Source organism: Arachis ipaensis, chromosome B4 (genome assembly GCF_059453495.1).
Source record: "Arachis ipaensis isolate K30076 ecotype BB chromosome B4, ASM5945349v1, whole genome shotgun sequence".
Classification (NCBI taxonomy): Eukaryota; Viridiplantae; Streptophyta; class Magnoliopsida; order Fabales; family Fabaceae; genus Arachis; species Arachis ipaensis.
The window spans coordinates 36,321,179-36,340,914 of NC_142439.1; the positions used below are offsets into that span (position 1 = coordinate 36,321,179).

General features: G+C 37.7%; 1 non-coding gene across 1 annotated transcript; it reads left to right on the top strand.

Moving 5' to 3' along the window:
- The first annotated feature begins 213 nt into the window (after positions 1-213).
- Positions 214-321, top strand: LOC148567188 (small nucleolar RNA R71). Its single transcript, XR_015882861.1, has one exon. It is a non-coding gene; the product is annotated as a small nucleolar RNA R71 (small nucleolar RNA).
- Positions 322-19,736: the final 19,415 nt, after the last annotated feature.

Genomic DNA, 19,736 nt, shown 5'->3' on the forward strand with positions numbered 1-19,736 from the left:
TTCAAGAACTCCCTTCTTCATAGGCGTCCCATTGCTCACAGGATTCCTTTCAGAAGTGTACATGAACTGGTTATTAGCAACCATGTCAATGAGTTCTTGCGCTTCTGCAGGCGTTTTCTTTAGGTGAATGGATCCACCTGCAGAAGTATCCAATGACATCTTAGATAACTCAGACAGACCATCATAGAATATATCCAGGATAGTCCATTCTAAAAGCATGTCAGAAGGACACTTTTTGGTCAGTCCTTTGTATCTCTCCCAAGCTTCATAGAGGGATTCACCTTCTTTCTGTCTGAAGGTTTGAACATCCACTCTAAGCTTGCTCAGCTTTTGAGGAGGAAAGAACTTGGCTAGGAAAGCCTTGACCAGCTTATCCCAAGAGTTCAGGCTATCCTTAGGTTGAGAGTCCAACCATATTCTAGCTCTGTCTCTTACAGCAAATGGGAAAAGCATGAGCCTGTAGACTTCAGGATCTACTCCGTTAGTCTTAACAGTATCACATATCTGCAAGAATTCAGTTAAGAACTGAAAAGGATCTTCAGATGGAAGTCCATGAAACTTGCAGTTCTGCTGCATCAGAGAAACTAATTGAGGTTTCAGCTCAAAGTTGTTTGCTCCAATGGCAGGAATGGAGATGCTTCTTCCATGTAAATTGGAATTAGGTGCAGTAAAGTCACCAAGCATCCTCCTTGCATTATTATTATTTTTGGCTGCCATCTCCTCTTCCTGTTCGAAAATTTCTGAAAGGTTATCTCTGGATTGTTGTAATTTAGCTTCTCTTAATTTTCTCTTCAGGGTCCTTTCAGGTTCTGGATCTGCTTCAACAAGAATGTTCTTGTCCTTGCTCCTGCTCATATGACAAAGAAGAGGGCACAGAGAAAATAATAATAATAATATGGATCCTTTATACCACAGTATAGGGATCCCTTTGTGAGTGGAAGAAAAGAGGGAGACAAAGAATGTGATGTAAAGAAAGAAACACAACTGTGAGGAGGGCAGAGATGTGAGATGAGATGTTAGTAAATGAATAAATAAATAGAAGGAGATGAGAGAGAAGGAATTTTTGAAAATAATTTTTGAAAAAGAGTTAGTAATTTTTGAAAACAATTTTTTGAAAAAAAGTTAGTAATTTTCGAAAATTAAGATTTAAAAAATTTAGTTAATTAAAAAGAGATTTTGAAAAAAGGGGAAGATATTTTCGAAAATGAGAGAGAGAGAGTTAGATAGGTAGTTTTGAAAAAGATAAGAAACAAACAAAAAAAAGTTAGTTAGTTAGTTGAAACAATTTTGAAAAGATAAGAAGTTAGGAAGTTAGAGAAGATATTTTGAAATCATATTTTTGAAAAAGATAAGATAAGAAGATATTTTTGAAAACATAAGATAGAATTTAGTTTTGAAAAAGATTTGATTTTTAAAATCACAATTAATGACTTGATTCACAAGAAATCACAAGATATGATTCTAGAACTCAAAGTTTGAATCTTTCTTAACAAGCAAGTAACAGACTTGAAATTTTTTTTTGAATCAAAACATTAATTGTTATTGTTATTTTCGAAAATTTGATATAAAATTAAGAAAAAGATTTTTGAAAAATATTTTTGGAATTTTCGAAAATAACTAAGAAATTTGAAAAAGATTTTATTTTTGAAAAAGATTTTGAAAAAGATAAGATTTTCAAATTGAAAATTTGATTTGACTCATAAAAACAACTAGATTTTTAAAATTTTTTGAAAAAGTCAATCCAAATTTTCGAAATTGAAGAGAGAAAAAGGGAAAGATTTTTTTTTTGATTTTTGAATTTTTATGATGAGATGGAAACATGAAAATTATGCAATGCATGACTTTTTTAGATCAAAATATGTGATGCATGCAAGAATGCTATGAATGTCAAGATGAACACCAAGAACACTATGAATGTCAATATGAACATCATAGACACAATTTTGAAAAATTTTTAATGCAAAAAAAACATGCAAGACAGCAAACTTAGAATTCTTTATTGCTTAGGCACTAAGAATTCAAGAATGCATATGAAAAACAAGAAAAGACACAAAACATGAAATCATCAAGATCAAACAAGAAGACTTACCAAGAACAACTTGAAGATCATGACGAACACTATGAATGCATGAATTTTCGAAAAAAATGCAAGATGCATATGCAAGTGACACCAAACTTATAACATGACTCAAGACTCAAACAAGAAACAGAAAAATATTTTTGATTTTTATGATTTTCTAATTTTTTTGGATTTTTTCGAAAAATTAATTGAAAAAGAAAAATAAGGATTCCAAAATTTTTAATATGAATTCCAGGAATCTTGCATTCTTAGTCTAAAGCTTCAGTCCAGGAATTAGACATGGCTCACTAGCCAGCCAAGCTTTCAATGAAAGCTCCGGTCCAAAACACTAGACATGGCCAATGGCAAGCCAAGCTTCAGCAAACATAGATACCTCTCATGTATACAACAGCTGATATTTCATCCAACTTCATATACTTATGAGTGGAAGCCTCAGTCCAAAAGAATTTAGACATGGCTTTACAGCCAGCCAGTCTTCACATGCTTCATGAAACACTAGAATTCATTCTTAAAAATTCTGAATAAATTTTATTTTTTTGAAAACATTTTTATTTATTTTTTCGAAAACAGATGAGAAAATTTTAGAAATATTTTTGAAAATTTTTTTTTTAAAATAAAATAAAAAGAAAATTACCTAATCTGAGCAACAAGATGAACCGTTAGTTGTCCAAACTCGAACAATCCCCGGCAACGGCGCCAAAAACTTGGTGTTGTTGCCGGATCCAAACTTGGCACTGATGTTACCGGACCAAAAGCTTGCCGAAAACTCAAACAATCCCCGGCAACGGCGCCAAAAACTTGGTGCGCAGAAATTGTGATCACACTTTGATTATGTAAAATTCATCACTCTTTCTTTCCCTGGTAATGGCGCCAAAAACTTGGTGCCAATACCATGGTTCACAACTTCGCACAACTAACCAGCAAGTGCACTGGGTCGTCCAAGTAATACCTTACGTGAGTAAGGGTCGAATCCCACGGAGATTGTCGGTATGAAGCAAGCTATGGTCATCTTGTAAATCTCAGTCAGGCGGATATAAAACAGTAATGAGTTTTCGAAAATAAATAATAGAATAGGGATAGAGGTACTTATGTAAATCATTAGTAGGAATTTCAGATAAGCGAATGGAGATGCTTTTCGTTCCTCTGAACCTCTGCTTTCCTGCTATCTTCATCTAGTCAGTCTTACTCCTTTCCATGGCTGGCTTTATGTGATACATCACCACTATCAATGGCTACTTTCGGTCATCTCTCGGGAAAATTATCCAATGCCCTGTCACGGCATGGCTAATCGTCTGGAGGCATCACCCTTGTCAATGGCTTCATCTTATCCTCTCAGTGAAAATGGTCAACGCACCCTGTCACGGCACGGCTATTCATCTGTCGGTTCTCGATCATGCTGGAATAGGATTTACTATCCTTTTGCGTCTGTCACTAACGCCCCGCAATCGCGAGTTTGGAGCTCGTCACAGTCATTCATTCATTGAATCCTACTCGGAATACCATAGACAAGGTTTAGACTTTCCGGATTCTCTTGAATGCCGCCATCATTCTAGCTTACACCACGAAGATTCTGGTTAGGAGATCTAAGAGATACTCATTCAGTCTAAGGTAGAACAGAAGTGGTTGCCAGGCACGCGTTCATAGGGAATGATGATGATTGTCACGTTCATCACATTCAGATTGAAGTACGAATGAATATCTTAGAAGCGAAACAAGATGGATTGAATAGAAAACAGTAGTACTTTGCATTAATCTTTGAGGAACAGCAGAGCTCCACACCTTAATCTATGGAGTGTAGAAACTCTACTGTTAAAAATACATAAGTGAAAGATCCAGGCATGGCCGAGAGGCCAGCCCTCAAACGTGATCTAAGATAGCATACAACTGATCAAAGATACCTAATACAATAGTAAAAGGTCCTATTTATAATAAACTAGCTACTAGGGTTTACAGAAGTAAGTAATTGATGCATAAATCCACTTCCGGGGCCCACTTGGTGTGTGCTTGGGCTGAGCTTGAGTGTTGCACGTGTAGAGGTCCTTCTTGGAGTTGAACGCCAGCTTTTGTGCCAGTTTGGGCGTTCAACTCTGGTTTTGGCTCCTTTTCTGGCGCTGGACGCCAGATTTGGGCAGAAAGCTGGCGTTGAACGCCAGTTTACGTCGTCTATTCTTGGCCAATGTATGAACTATTATATATTGCTGGAAAGCCCTGGATGTATACTTTCCAACGCAATTGGAAGCGCGCCATTTCGAGTTCTGTAGCTCCAGAAAATTCACTTTGAGTGCAGGGAGGTCAGAATCCAACAACATCAGCAGTCCTTCTTCAACCTCTGAATCTGATTTCTGCTCAAGTCCCTCAATTTCAGCCAGAAAATACCTGAAATCACAAAAAAAACACACAAACTCATAGTAAAGTCCAGAAATGTGAATTTAACATAAAAACTAATGAAAACATCCCTAAAAGTAACTAGATCCTACTAAAAACATACTAAAAACAATGTCAAAAAGCGTATAAATTATCCGCGCATCAGCTGGCCATTCGGCCATGCCTGAACCTTCATAACTTATGTATTTTCAACGGTAGAGTTTCTACACACCATAGATTAAGGTGTGGAGCTCTGCTGTTCCTCAAAGATTAATGCAAAGTACTACTGTTTTTCTATTCAATTCAACTTATTCTGCTTCTAAGATATTCATTCGCACTTCAATATGATGGATGTGATGATCGTGACAGTCATCATCATTCTCAACTTATGAACACGTGCCTGACAACCACTTCCGTTCTACCTTATATTGAATGGATATCTCTTGGATATCTAATACAGGGGACCGAGTCCGAGTTATTAGTGTCTTCGTGGTATAAGTTAGAACCCATGGACGGCCATTCTTGAGAATCCGGAAAGTCTAAACCTTGCCTGTGGTATTCCGAGTAGGATTCAGGGATTGAATGACTGTGACGAGCTTCAAAATCGCGAGTGCTGGGCGTAGTGACAGACGCAAGAGGATCAATGGATCCTATTCCAGTATGATTGAGAACCGACAGATGATTAGCCATGCAGTGACAGCGCATTGGACCATTTTCACTGAGAGGACAGGTGGCCATTGACAATGGTGAAGCCTAACATACAGCTTGCCATGGAAAGGAGTAGGAAGGATTGGATGAAGACAGCAGGAAAGCAGAGGTTCAGAGGGATGAAAGCATCTCTATACGCTTATCTAAAATTCTCACCAATGAATTACATAAGTACCACTATCCTATTTTATATTTCATTTATCTTTTACTTATCAATTCATAAAATCAGTTGAATCCGCCTGATTGAGATTTACAAGGTAACCATAGCTTGCTTCAAGCCGACAATCTCCGTGGGATCGACCCTTACTCACGTAAGGTTTATTACTTGGACGACCCAGTGCACTTGCTGGTTAGTTGTACGAAGTTGTGAAATAGAGTTAAGAAACATGAATGTGCGTATACAGTTTTTAGCGCCGTTACTAAGGAAGGAATGATCACGATTTCGCACACCAAGTTTTTGGCTCCGTTGCCGAGGATTGTTCGAGTTTGGACAACTGACGGTTCATCTTGTTGCTCAGATTAGGTAATTTTATTTTATTTTATTTTTAAGCTTTTTTTTACTTCTTATTTTCGAAAAAAAAAATATACAAAATTTTTTTTCTTTTTCCTTTTTCGTTTTTACAAAATTAATTTTCGAAAATCCAAAAAAAAAATTTAATAAAATCATAAAATCAAAAATATTTTGTGTTTCTTGTTTGAGTCTATAGTCAATTTTTAAGTTTGGTGTCTTGCATATGTTTGTTTTTCTCAAGAATTTTCAAAAATTCATCATATGTTCTTCATGATCTTCAAGTTGTTTTTGGCCAGTCTTCTTGTTTGATCTTCATATTTTCTTATTTTGTGTCTTTTCTTGTTTTTCATATGCATTCTTGAATTATTAGTGTCTAAAGAATAAAAAATTTTAAGTTTGGTGTCTTGCATGTTTTTCTTTTCTTAAAAATTTTCAAAAATAAGTTCTTGGTGTTCATCTTGACATTCATAGTGTTCTTGATGTTCATCTTAACATTCAAAGTGTTCTTGCATACATTGTGTATTTTGATCCAAAATTTTCATGCATTGATTCTTTTTTGTGTTTTTCTCTTTCTTCATTAAAAATTCAAAAATAAAAAAAATATCTTTCCCTTTTTCTCTCATAAATTTTCGAAAATTTGAGTTGACTTTTTCAAAAATTTTTAAAATCTAGTTGTTTCTTATGAGTCAAATCAAATTTTCAATTTAAAAATTCTATCTTTTTCAAATCTTTTTCAGAAATCAAATCTTTTTCAATTTCCTTTTAATATTTTCGAATTCCTTTTTAAAATTTTTCAAAATCTTTTTCATTTTTCCTTTAACTTTTTCGAAAATATTCAAATTAATTTTTAAAATATTTTTCTTATTTTATTTTATAATTTTCAAAATTACTACTAGCATTTAATGTGATTGATTCAAAAATACTAAGTTTGTTACTTGCCTAATAAGAAAGGTTCAATCTTTAAATTCTAGAATCATATCTTTTTAGTTTCTTGTTAGTCAAGTAATCAACTTTAATTTTCAAAATAAAATCTTTTCAAATTTCTTTTTCAAATCTTTTTCAAATTAAGTTTCAATCACATCTTTTCAAAATCAATTTCAAAATCTTTTCTAACCACTTATCTTTTTAATTTGATTTTCAAATCTTTTTCAATCAATCATATCTTTTTGTTTCAATCATATCTTTTTAAAACTATCTAACTAACTAACTCTCTCCCTAATTTTCGAAAATCCCTTCTCTCTTTTTCAAAATTCTTTTTTAATTAATTAATGGTTTTTAATTTTAATTTTAATTCAATTTCAATTTTAATTTTCGAATTTTAAATTTAATTTTAAAATATTTTTATTTTATTTTGTTTAATTTTTGAATTCCTTTCTCATCTCTAATCTCCTTCTATTTATTTATTTATCTACTAACACTTCTCTTCCACTCAAAATTCGAACCCCATCTTCCTCTCTGTGTTCGAGTTTTTTCTCTTCTCCTTCTCATATTCTTCTCTTCTTCTACTCACATAAAGGAACCTCTCTCTACTGAGGCAAAGAGGATCCCTATTATTTTCTGTTCTCTTCTTTTTCATATGAGCAGGAACAAGAATAAGAACATTCTTGTTGAAGCTGATCCTGAACCTGAAAGAACTCTGAAGAGGAAGCTAAGAAAAGCTAAAGCACAACTCTCTAGAGAAAATCTGACAGAAATTTTCGAAAAAGAAGGAGACATGGCCGAAAATAATAACAATTCAAGGAGGATGCTTGGTGACTTCACTGCACCTAATTCCAATTTACATGGAAGAAGCATCTCATGGACTGCAATTAGTTTCTCTGATGCAATTTTGAGCTTAAACCTCAATTAGTTTCTCTGATGCAACAGAACTGCAAGTTTCATGGACTTCCATCTAAAGATCCTTTTCAGTTCTTAACTAAATTCTTGCAGATCTGTGATACTGTTAAGACCAATGGGGTTGATCCCGAGGTCTACAGGCTTATGCTTTTCCCGTTTGCTGTAAGAGACAGAGCTAGAGTATGGTTGGACTCTCAACCTAAAGATAGGCTGAACTCTTGGGATAAGCTGGTCACGGCTTTCTTAGCCAAGTTCTTTCCTCCTCAAAAGCTTAGTAAGCTTAGAGTGGATGTTCAAACCTTCAGAAAAAAAGAAGGTGAATCCCTCTATGAAGCTTGGGAGAGATATAAGCAACTGACCAAAAAGTGTCCTTCTGACATGCTTTCAGAATGGACCATTCTGGATATATTTTATGATGGTCTATCTGAATTATCAAAGATGTCATTGGACCATTCTGCAGGTGGATCCATTCACCTAAAGAAAACGCCTGCAGAAGCTCAAGAACTCATTGACATGGTTGCAAATAACCAGTTCATGTACACTTCTGAAAGGAATCCTGTGAATAATGGGATGCCTCAGAAGAAGGGAGTTCTTGAAATTGATATTCTGAATGCTATATTGGCTCAGAATAAAATATTGACTCAGCAAGTGAATATGATTTCTCAGAGTCTGAATGGAATGCAAGCTGCATCCAACAGTACTCAAGAGGCCTCTTCTGAAGAAGAAGCTTATGATCCTGAGAACCCTGCAATAGCAGAGGTGAATTACATGGGTGAACCCTATGGAAACACCTATAATCCCTCATGGAAAAATCACCCAAATCTCTCATGGAAGGATCAACAAGGCTTTAATAATGGTGGAAGAAATAGGTTTAGCAATAGCAAGCCTTTTCCATCATCCACTCAGCAAAAGACAGAGAGTTCTGAGCAGACCCTATCTAGCTTGGCAAACATAGTCTCTGATCTATCTAAGGCCACTCTAAGTTTCATGAATGAAACAAGGTCCTCCATTAGAAATTTGGAAGCACAAGTGGGCCAGCTGAGTAAAAGGATCACTGAAACCCCTCCTAGTACTCTCCCAAGCAATACAGAAGAAAACCCAAAAGGAGAGTGCAAGGCCATTGAATTGACCATCATGGCCGAACCTACAAGGGAGGGAGAGGAGATGAACCCCAGTGAGGAAGACCTCCTGGGACGTCCAGAGATCAATAAAGAGTTTCCCTCTGAGGAACCAAAGGACTCTGAGGCTCATCTGGAGACCATAGAGATTCCATTGAACCTCCTTATGCCATTCATGAGCTCTGATGAGTATTCTTCTTCTGAAGAGAATGAAGATGTTACTGAAGAGCAAGTTGCCAAGTACCTTGGTGCAATCATGAAGCTGAATGCCAAATTATTTGGTAATGAGACTTGGGAAGATGAACCTCCCTTGCTCACCAATGAACTAAGTGATCTGGATCAATTGAGATTGCCTCAGAACAAACAGGATCCTGGAAAAGTTCTTAATACCTTGTACCATAGGCACCATGACCTTTGAAAAGGCTCTATGTGACCTTAGGTCAGGGATAAATCTCATGCCACTCTCTGTAATGGAGAAACTGGGAATCTTTGAGGTGCAAGCTGCCAGAATCTCATTAGAGATGGCAGACAACTCAAGAAAATAGGCTTATGGACTAGTGGAGGACGTGTTAGTAAAGGTTGAAGGCCTTTACATCCCTGTTGATTTCATAATCCTAGACATTGGGAAGGATGAGGATGAATCCATCATCCTTGGAAGACCCTTCCTAGCCACAACAAGAGCTGTGATTGATGTGGACAGAGGAGAGTTGGTCCTTCAACTGAATGAGGACTACCTTGTGTTTAAAACTCAAGGATCTCCTTCTGTAACCATGGAAAGGAAGCATGAAAAGCTTCTCTCCCTGCAGAGTCAACCAAATCCCCCACAGTCAAACTCTAAGTTTGGTGTTGAACCCCCACATTCAAACTCTAAGTTTGGTGTTGAGAGGTTCCAACCTTGCTCTGAATATCTGTGAGGCTCCATGAGAGCTCACTATCAAGCTATTGACATTAAAGAAGCGCTTGTTGGGAGGCAACCCAATGTTATTTAATCATTTTTATTTTATTTTCTCTTTGTTATTTCATGTTTTATTAGGTTAATGATCATGTGGAGTCACAAAAACTACTGAAAAATCAAAAACAGAATGAAAAACAGCATTGAAAATAGCACACCCTGGAGGAAGGGCTTACTGGCATTTAAACGCCAGAAACAAGCATCAGACTGGCGTTTAACGCCAGAACAGAGCATGAAACTGGCGTTAAACACCAGAAACAAGCAGTAGTCTGGCGTTTAAACGCCAGAAACAAGCATCAGACTGGCGTTTAACGCCAGAAACATGCACGATACTGGCGTTCAACGCCAGAAACATGCTATAGACTGGCGTTGAACGCCCAAAACAAGCAAGGAAGTGGCGTTGGACGTTGATGCCTAATATACAGCTTGCCATGGAAAGGAGTAGGAAGGATTGGATGAAGACAGCAGGAAAGCAGAGGTTCAGAGGGACGAAAGCATCTCTATACGCTTATCTGAAATTCTCACCAATGAATTACATAAGTACCACTATCCTATTTTATATTTTATTTATCTTTTACTTATCAATTCATAAAATCAGTTGAATTCGCCTGACTGAGATTTACAAGGTAACCATAGCTTGCTTCAAGCCGACAATCTCTGTGGGATCGACCCTTACTCACGTAAGGTTTATTACTTGGACGACCCAGTGCACTTGCTAGTTAGTTGTACGAAGTTGTGAAACAGAGTTAAGAAACATGAATGTGCGTATACAGTTTTTAGCGCCGTTACTAAGGAAGGAATGATCACGATTTCGCACACCAATGTCCTAACCATATGATTGACACTCAAGTCTTGCTTAGCTATGTGTGCCAAGGCATGAGGGAGCAAGATAAGAATTTGTTGGATGCTTTAAGCAACGGTTCTTTGTCAAAGTATAGGACGGCGGAGGAGGCATGGCAACTCATTACCGACTTGGCCGAGTCTACTCAACATGCTAGATAGAGAGTCAACCGTCCAAAGGCCGTAAATCAAGTTTCTTCTAGTGGTGAGACTGCTACCCTTACTAAGACCTTGTGTGAAATGACAAGCCTTCTAAAGCAACTCCAAGTGAATCAACAACAACCTCCATCTCAACAACAACCTTCTTCTCAAAACCAACAATGTCAACAATTGGTCCCCCAAAGAGTGTGTGGCATTTGCTCATGCTACTCCCATTACACGGACGAATGTCCAAGTCTCCAAGAAGATAACACTCTAGCGGCTACCCACAACTTTTATGATCGCCCCTACTATGAACGTTCGAATCAAGGATACCATAACCAAGGGTACCCCAACAAGGAGGCAACTATAGCCAAGGGAGTAACAACTCCAATCAAGGATGGAGGGATAGCTCCAACCAAAGTTGGCGGGACAATTATCAACCAGGAGGAAGGGACAATGGAGGCAACCAAAGATGGAACAACAACACTTCACAAAATCGCTATTCACAAAACCAACAACCAAATCAAGGAAGGAACTATCAAACCTACATACCACCTCATAGACAACCACTTCCACCCAACCAACCCCAAGCACCATGATGAGCGGATAATTTATACGCTTTTTGGCATTGTTTTTAGTATGTTTTTAGTATGATTTAATTTATTTTCATTATATTTTTATTAGTTTTTAATTAAAAATCAAATTTCTGGACTTTACTATGAGTTTGTATGTTTTTCTGTAATTTCAAATATTTTTTTGGCTGAAATTGAGGGAGCTGAGCAAAAATCTGATTCAGGCTGAAAAAGGACTGCTGATGCTGTTGGATTCTGACCTCCCTGCACTCGGAATGGATTTTCTGGAGCTACAGAAGTCCAATTGGCGCACTCTCAATTGCGTTAGAAAGTAGACATCCAGGGCTTTCCAGAAATATATAATAGTCCATACTTTGCCCAAGGATAGATGATATAAACTGGCGTTCAACGCCAGTTTCATGTTGCAGTCTGGCGTCAAACGCCAGAAACAGGTTACAAATGGGAGTTGAACGCCAGAAACAGGTTACAACCTGGCGTTTAACTCCAGAAACAGCCTAGGCACGTGAGAAGCTTAAGTCTCATCCCCAGCACACACCAAGTGGGCCCCAGAAGTGGATTTCTGCATCATATATCATAGTTTATTCATTTTCTGTAAACCTAGGTTACTAGTTTAGTATTTAAACAACTTTTAGAGGTCTATTTCGCACCTCATGACATTTTTAGATCTGAATTTTGTACTCTTTGATGGCATGAGTCTCTAAACTCCATTGTTGGGGGTAAGGAGCTCTGCTGTGTCTCGATGAATTAATGCAATTACTTCTGTTTTCTATTCAAACACGCTTGTTTCTATCTAAGACGTTCATTCGCACTTCAATATGATGAATGTGATGATCCGTGACACTCATCACCATTCTCAACCTATGAACCCATGCCTAACAACCACCTCCGTTCTATCTTCGATTGAATGAACATCTCTTGGATTCCTTAATCAGAATCTTCGTGGTATAAGCTAGAATCCATTGGCAGCATTCTTGAGAATCTGGAAAGTCTAAACCTTGTCTGTGGTATTCTGAGTAGGATTCAGGGATTGAATGACTGTGACGAGCTTCAAACTCACAAGGGTTGGGCGTAGTGATAGACGCAAAAGGATCAACGGATCCTATTCCAGCATGAGTGAGAACCGACAGATGATTAGCCGTGCGGTGACAGTGCACCTGGACCCTTTTCACTGAGAGGACGGATGGTAGCCATTGACAATGGTGATCCACCAACACACAGCTTGCCATAGGAGGAACCTTGCGTGCGTGAAGAAGAAGGCAGGGAGAAAGTAGAGATTCAGAAGACAAAGCATCTCCAAAAGTCCAACATATTCTCCATTACTGCAAAACAAGTATTTAATTCATGCTATTTTATTTTTCGCAATTCAAACTGATAATTATAATTGACCTCCTGACTAAAATTTACAAGATAACCATAGATTGCTTCAAACCAACAATCTCCGTGGGATTCGACCCTTACTCACGTAAGGTATTACTTGGACGACCCAGTGCACTTGCTGGTTAGTGGTATGAGTTGTGAAAAGTGTGATTCATAATTCGTGCACCAAGTTTTTGGCGCCGTTGCCGGGGACTGTTCGAGTTTGAACAACTAACGGTTCATCCTGTTGCTTAGATTAGGAAGATTTTGTCTATTGGGTCAGAGTCTTTTACTTTCTTTTCAAAAAAAAAATCTTTCAAAAATTTTTATTTTTCTTTTTTTTATTTGTAATTTGTCTTTGAGTCTCTTATAATTGTTCTTGTTAAAATTTTAGAATCCTTATTTTCTTTTTCAAAAAATTTTTTTTCGAAATTTTAATTTTTTGTTATTAATAATTGAGTTTTTCTGTTTGAGTTTAGTCTTATATTTTAAGTTTGGTGTCAATTGCATATTTTATATTTTCCTTGAAATTTTCGAATTTGTGTTCTTTGTTTTTCCTGGATCTTCAAGTTGTTCTTGTTTATTTTTCTTGTTTGATCTTTAGTTTTTCTTGTTCTGTTTCTTTTCTTGTTTTTCTTGTGCTTTTTTTCAAAACATTAGTTTTCGAAAAAAAATACTTCTTCAAAACAAGTGTTACATTTACAGCTCAATTGGCTAGAGCGTTGGTCTATGTTCTTGGTAATTGGGTATCTTATTTTTAAAATATTTTTCAAAAATAATTTTTCTTTGATTAAATCTTGTGCAAAACTTTAAGTTTGGTGTTTTCTTGTTGATATTTTTATAATTTTCGAAAATTTTATTGTGATTTTCTAAAAAATTTTAAGTTTGGTGTTCTTTCTTCATGTTCTTGTTGTTATTGTGAGTATTCAAAGTGTTCTTGAGTCTTCCTTGTGTCTTGATCTTAAAATTTTTAAGTTTGGTGTTCCTTGGTGTTTTCCCTCCAAAATTTTCAAAAACAAGAAGCATTGGATTAAAAAGTTTTAAATCTTGTGCTATTTTATTGTTTTTCTCATTCCTCTTTAAATTCAAAAATATCTTTTCTCTCTATTTTAAAGCAAATTTTTGAAAATCAATTTTAAAAATCCAGATTTTTATTTCAAAATTTAAAATCTTTTTCAAAAATCATATCCAAAGTTTTTCAAATCTTCTTAATTAAGTAATTATTTTAGTTTTAAATTTTTGTTCTTAATTTTCGAAATTTATATTTAATTTCTAATTATTTTATTTTATTTTATTTCATTTTTCTTATTTATTTAATTATTCGTTCTTTTTTTTTTAAATAAAAAAATTTTTAAAATATATTTTATTTGCAATTCACATCAATTCCCTTTCCTTCATCATGGACCTAAATGGAATTGAACAGTCCAGAAGGACTCTGGGGTCATATGCTAACCCCACTACTGCTTCATATGGGAGCAGTATCTGTATACCCTCCATTGGAGTCAGTAGCTTTGAGTTGAATCCTCAGCTCATTATCATGGTACAGCAAAGTTGCCAGTATTCCGGCCTTCCACAGGAAGAACCTACAGAGTTTCTGGCACAGTTTTTACAAATTGCTGACATAGTACATGATAAAGAAGTAGATCAGGATGTCTACAGACTATTACTATTTCCATTTGCTGTAAAAGATCAAGCTAAGAGGTGGTTAAATAACCAACCTAAAGCTAGCATAAAGACATGGAAACAGCTGTCAGAAAAATTCCTGAATCAATACTTCCCTCCCAAACGGATGACACAACTAAGGCTGGACATTCAAGGATTTAAACAAGGGGATAATGAATCTCTTTATGATGCCTGGGAGAGATACAGAGAGATGCTAAGAAAATGCCCCTCTGAAATATTTTCAGAATGGGTGCAGTTAGACATCTTCTATTATGGGCTTACAGAGAAAGCTCAGACTTCTCTGGACCACTCAGCTGGTGGGTCTATACATATGAGAAAGACGATTGAAGAAGCTCAAGAGCTCATTGATACAGTTGCCAGAAATCAGCATCTGTACCTAAGCAGTGAATCTTCCAAAAAAGAAGAGGCTAAAACAGTAACTGCTGAACTCAGTCCTGCAGAACAAATTACTGAATTCAATCAGCAATTAGATTTTTTAACAAAACAGCTGGCCGAATTCAAGGAGATACTACAAGATACAAGAAGGGCTAATATAAATATGGAAGTAGAGTTGAAGCAAACAGAATAGCAGTTATCAAAACAAATAACAGAAGAATGCCAAGCAGTTCAGTTAAGAAGTGGGAAAACATTAAATACCTCACTTCAAGACAGCAGGAAGCCAAGAAATGAACAAACTGCTATTCACAATGCCTCTGAGGACAGTAAGAGCCCAGAGAGGAATAACTCTGGCGTTCAAACGCCAGAAACAAGCAAGGATTTGGCGTCAAACGCCCAATGGAAGCTCAGTTCTAGCGTTCAAATGCCAGGAACAAGTAAGGAGTTGGCGTCCAACGCCACTCCAGCTTCTGACTCTGGCATTCAAATGCCAGTGAGGGATCAGACACACACAAGTGCTGATAACAACCCCTCTAAAAAAGCTTATCCAACCACCTCTGTAGGAAGTAAACCTGCAAGAACTTAGGTTGAGGAATACAAAGCCAAGATGCCTTATCCTCAAAAACTCCGCAAAGAGGAGCAGGATAAGCAATTTGCTCGCTTTGCAAACTATCTTCGGACTCTTGAAATAAAGATTCCGTTTGCAGAGGCACTTGAGCAAATACCTTCTTATGCCAAGTTCATGAAAGAAATCTTGAGTCATAAGAAGGATTGGAGAGAAACTGAAAGAGTTCTCCTCACTGAAGAATGTAGTGCAGTCATTCTGAAAAGCTTCCCAGAAAAGCTTAAGGATCCGAAGAGCTTTCTGATACCATGCATATTAGAGGATAATTGCACCAAGACAGCTTTATGTGATCTTAGAGCAAGCATCTATCTAATACCTGCATCTACTATCAGAAAGCTTGGTTTAACTGAAGAAGTCAAACCAACCCGGATATGTCTCCAACTTGCTGATGGCTCCATTAAATACCCATCAGGCGTGATTGAAGACATGATTGTCAGGGTTGGGCCATTCGCCTTTCCCACTGACTTTGTGGTTCTGGAAATGGAAGAGCACAAGAGTGCTACTCTCATTCTAGGAAGACCTTTCCTAGCAACTGGACGAACTCTCATTGATGTCCAAAAGGGGGAAGTAACCCTGAGGGTCAATGAGGATGAGTTCAAGTTAAATACTGTCAAAGCCCTGCAGCATCCAGACACACCCAAAGACTGCATGAAAGTTAATCTTATTGACTCTTTGGTAGAGGAGATCAACATGGCTGAGAGTCTCGAATCAGAGTTGGAAGACATCTTTAAAGATGTTCAGCCTGATTTGGAGGATTCAGAAGAATTGAAAGAACTTCTGAAACTTCCTCAGGAAGAGGAAACACCTCCTAAACCTGAGCTCAAGCCATTACCACCATCCCTGAAATATGCATTTCTGGGAGAAGGTGACACTTTTCCAGTGATCATAAGCTCTGCTTTAAATCCACTGGATGAGGAAGCACTAATTCAAGTGCTAAGGACACACAAGATAGCTCTTGGGTGGTCCATAAGTGACCTTAAGGGCATAAGCCCAGCTAGATGCATGCACAAAATCCTATTGGAAGATGATGCTAAGCCAGTGGTTCAACCACAGAGGCGGCTAAATCCAGCCATGAAGGAAGTGGTGCAGAAGGAGGTCACCAAGTTACTAGAGGCTGGGATTATTTATCCTATTTCTGATAGCCCCTGGGTGAGACCTGTTCAAGTTGTCCCCAAAAAGGGAGGTATGACAGTGGTTCATAATGAAAAGAATGAACTGGTTCCTACAAGAACAGTTACAGGGTGGTGCATGTGTATTGACTACAGAAGGCTCAATACAGTCACCAGGAAGGATCATTTTCCTTTACCATTCATAGACCAGATGCTAGAGAGACTATCCGGTCATGAATATTACTGCTTTTTGGATGGCTATTCAGGTTACAACCAAATTGCAGTAGATCCTCAGGACCAAGAGAAAACAGCATTCACATGTCCTTCTGGAGTGTTTGCCTACAGAAGGATGCCTTTTGGTCTGTGTAATGCACCTGCAACCTTACAGAGGTGCATGCTCTCTATCTTTTCTGATATGGTAGAGAAGTTTCTGGAAGTCTTCATGGATGACTTTTCAGTATTTGGAGACTCATTCAGCTCCTGCCTTAACCATTTAGCACTTGTTTTGAAAAGATGCCAAGAGACCAACCTAGTTTTAAACTGGGAAAAATGTCACTTTATGGTGACTGAAGGGATTGTCCTTGGGCATAAAATTTCAAACAAGGGAATAGAGGTGGATCGAGCTAAATTTGAAGTAATTGAAAAATTACCACCATCTGCCAATGTTAAGGCAATCAGAAGCTTTCTGGGGCATGCAGGGTTCTACAGGAGGTTTATAAAGGATTTTTCAAAAATTGCAAAACTCCTGAGCAATCTGCTAGCTGCTGACATGCCATTTGTGTTTGACACAGAGTGTCTGCAAGCATTTGAGACTCTGAAAGCTAAGTTGGTCACAGCACCAGTTATTTCTGCACCAGACTGGACATCACCATTTGAACTAATGTGTGATGCCAATGATCACGCCATTGGTGCAGTACTGGGGCAGAGGCATGACAAGCTTCTGCATGTCATTTATTATGCTAGCCGTGTTTTAAATGATACCCAAAAAAATTACACAACCACAGAAAAAGAATTGCTTGCAGTGGTTTATGCCATTGACAAATTTAGATCATACTTGGTAGGATCAAAAGTGATTGTGTATACTGACCATGCAGCTCTTAAATATCTACTCACAAAGCAAGATTCAAAACCCAGGCTCATAAGATGGGTGTTACTTCTGCAAGAGTTTGATATAGAAATAAGAGACAGAAAAGGGACAGAGAACCAAGTGGCTGATCATCTGTCCCGAATAGAGCCAATAGAAGGGGCGCCCCCCTCTTTTGAGATCTCTGAAACTTTTCCGGATGAGCATTTATTCGCCATTCAGGAAACACCATGGTTTGCAGACATTGCAAACTATAAAGCTGTAAGGTTCATACCCAAGGAGTACAGCAGGCAACAAAAGAAAAAATTAATTACTGATGCAAAGTACTACTTGTGGGATGAACCCTATCTCTTTAAGAGATGTGCAGACAGAATAATCAGTAGGTGTGTGCCTAGAGAGGAAGCACAGAAGATCTTATGGCATTGCCATGGATCACAATATGGAGGCCATTTCGGAGGTGAGCGAACAGCCACCAAGGTCCTCCAATGTGGCTTCTACTGGCCTACCCTCTATAGAGATTCCCGAGAGTTTGTACGTAACTGTGACAGTTGCCAGAGAGTTGGTAATCTGCCTCATGGTTACGCCATGCCTCAACAAGGGATCTTGGAGATTGAGTTATTTGATGTATGGGGAATTGACTTCATGGGGCCTTTCCAACCATCATACTCAAACACTTATATTCTGGTGGCAGTTGATTATGTATCAAAATGGGTGGAGGCCATTGCCACACCCACTAATGATACTAAAACAGTGCTGAAGTTCCTCCAGAAAAATATCTTCAGCAGGTTTGGTGTCCCTAGAGTACTAATTAGTGATGGGGGCACTCACTTCTGCAACAAACAGCTTTACTCTGCCATGGTTCGGTATGGGATTAGCCACAAGGTGGCGACTCCATATCATCTACAAATAAATGGGTAAGCTGAAGTCTCTAACAGAGAACTAAAAAGAATCCTAGAACGGACTGTAAGTACCCGTAGAAAGAATTGGGCAAGAAGCTTGGATGATGCTCTGTGGGCTTACAGAACAGCATTCAAGACTCCTATAGGGACCTCTCTATACCAGCTTGTGTATGGTAAGGCCTGTCATCTGCCCGTGGAACTGGAACATAAGGCTTACTGGGCAACCAGATTCCTGAACTTTGATGCCAAATTAGCCAGAGAAAAAAGATTACTCCAGCTAAATGAGCTAGAGGAATTTAGACTCACTGCTTTCGAAAATGCCAAGCTTTATAAGGAGAAATAAAAAAGATGGCATGACAGAAAGCTGTCATCAAGGGTCTTTGAACCAGGACAAAAGGTTCTGTTGTTTAACTCTAGGCTCAGGCTATTCCCTGGGAAACTGAAATCCCGGTGGAGGGGACCATATGTGATTACAAGTGTACCACCATATGGTTTTGTGGAGCTTCAAGACATTGATTCTGACAAGAAGTTCATTGTTAATGGACAGAGAATCAAACACTATCTTAAAGGCAATGTTGAGCAAGAGTGCTCAAGGCTGAGGCTAGATTAAAAGCTCAACAAGGTCCAGCTAAAGACAATAAAGAAGCGCTTGCTGGGAGGTAACCCAGCCATTGGGAAAACTTTTTCTGTTATTTTGCTCTATTCTTGATTTTATTTATTAATATAAAGTTCACTGTTAATAAGGTAAAGAGTCAATTGCATAGGTTCACAGGGTTACAGAAGGATTCAGCACACAAAACAGAGAAAAAGAGCTCACTGGCAAGAAAACGCCAGTAAGAGGCACAACTGGGCGTTAAACGCCCAAAAGGAGCATCTGCTGGGCGTTTAACGCCAGTAATGATAGCCATCTGGGCATTAAACGCCAGAAAGAAGCAGCTTCTGGGCGTTTAACGCCAGATTGACAGCATCCTGGGCGTTCAGAAAAACGCCCAATAGCAAAGGGGTCTCTGGCGTTTAACGCCCGCTAGAAGCAACAGCTGGGCGTTAAACGCCCAGACCAAGCACCAATTGGGCGTTAAACGCCCAAAACATGCAGCAGTTGGGCGTTTAACGCCAGGAATGTGGGGAAATTTCGTTTTCAATTCAAATTTTTTTCATTTTTTATGTTTCAATTCATGATTTCTTGCACAGACATGTCACAAACCCTAATTTCTAAAAACCCTAATTTCAAAAAAAAGGGATATCAAATGTATCTTAATTCATAAGCCCTTTTTCTCAATCCTTTTCAAAATTATTTTCAAATCCTTTTTCAAAACAAATCCATCTCTTTTCACTCTAAAATCTTTTCAAATCATCAATATCTTTTTCAAATCTTCACATCATTTTTCTTCAAAATTCAGATTTATCTTTTTCAAATATCTTTCATATCTTTTCAACTTTAAATCATATCTTTTTCCTATCA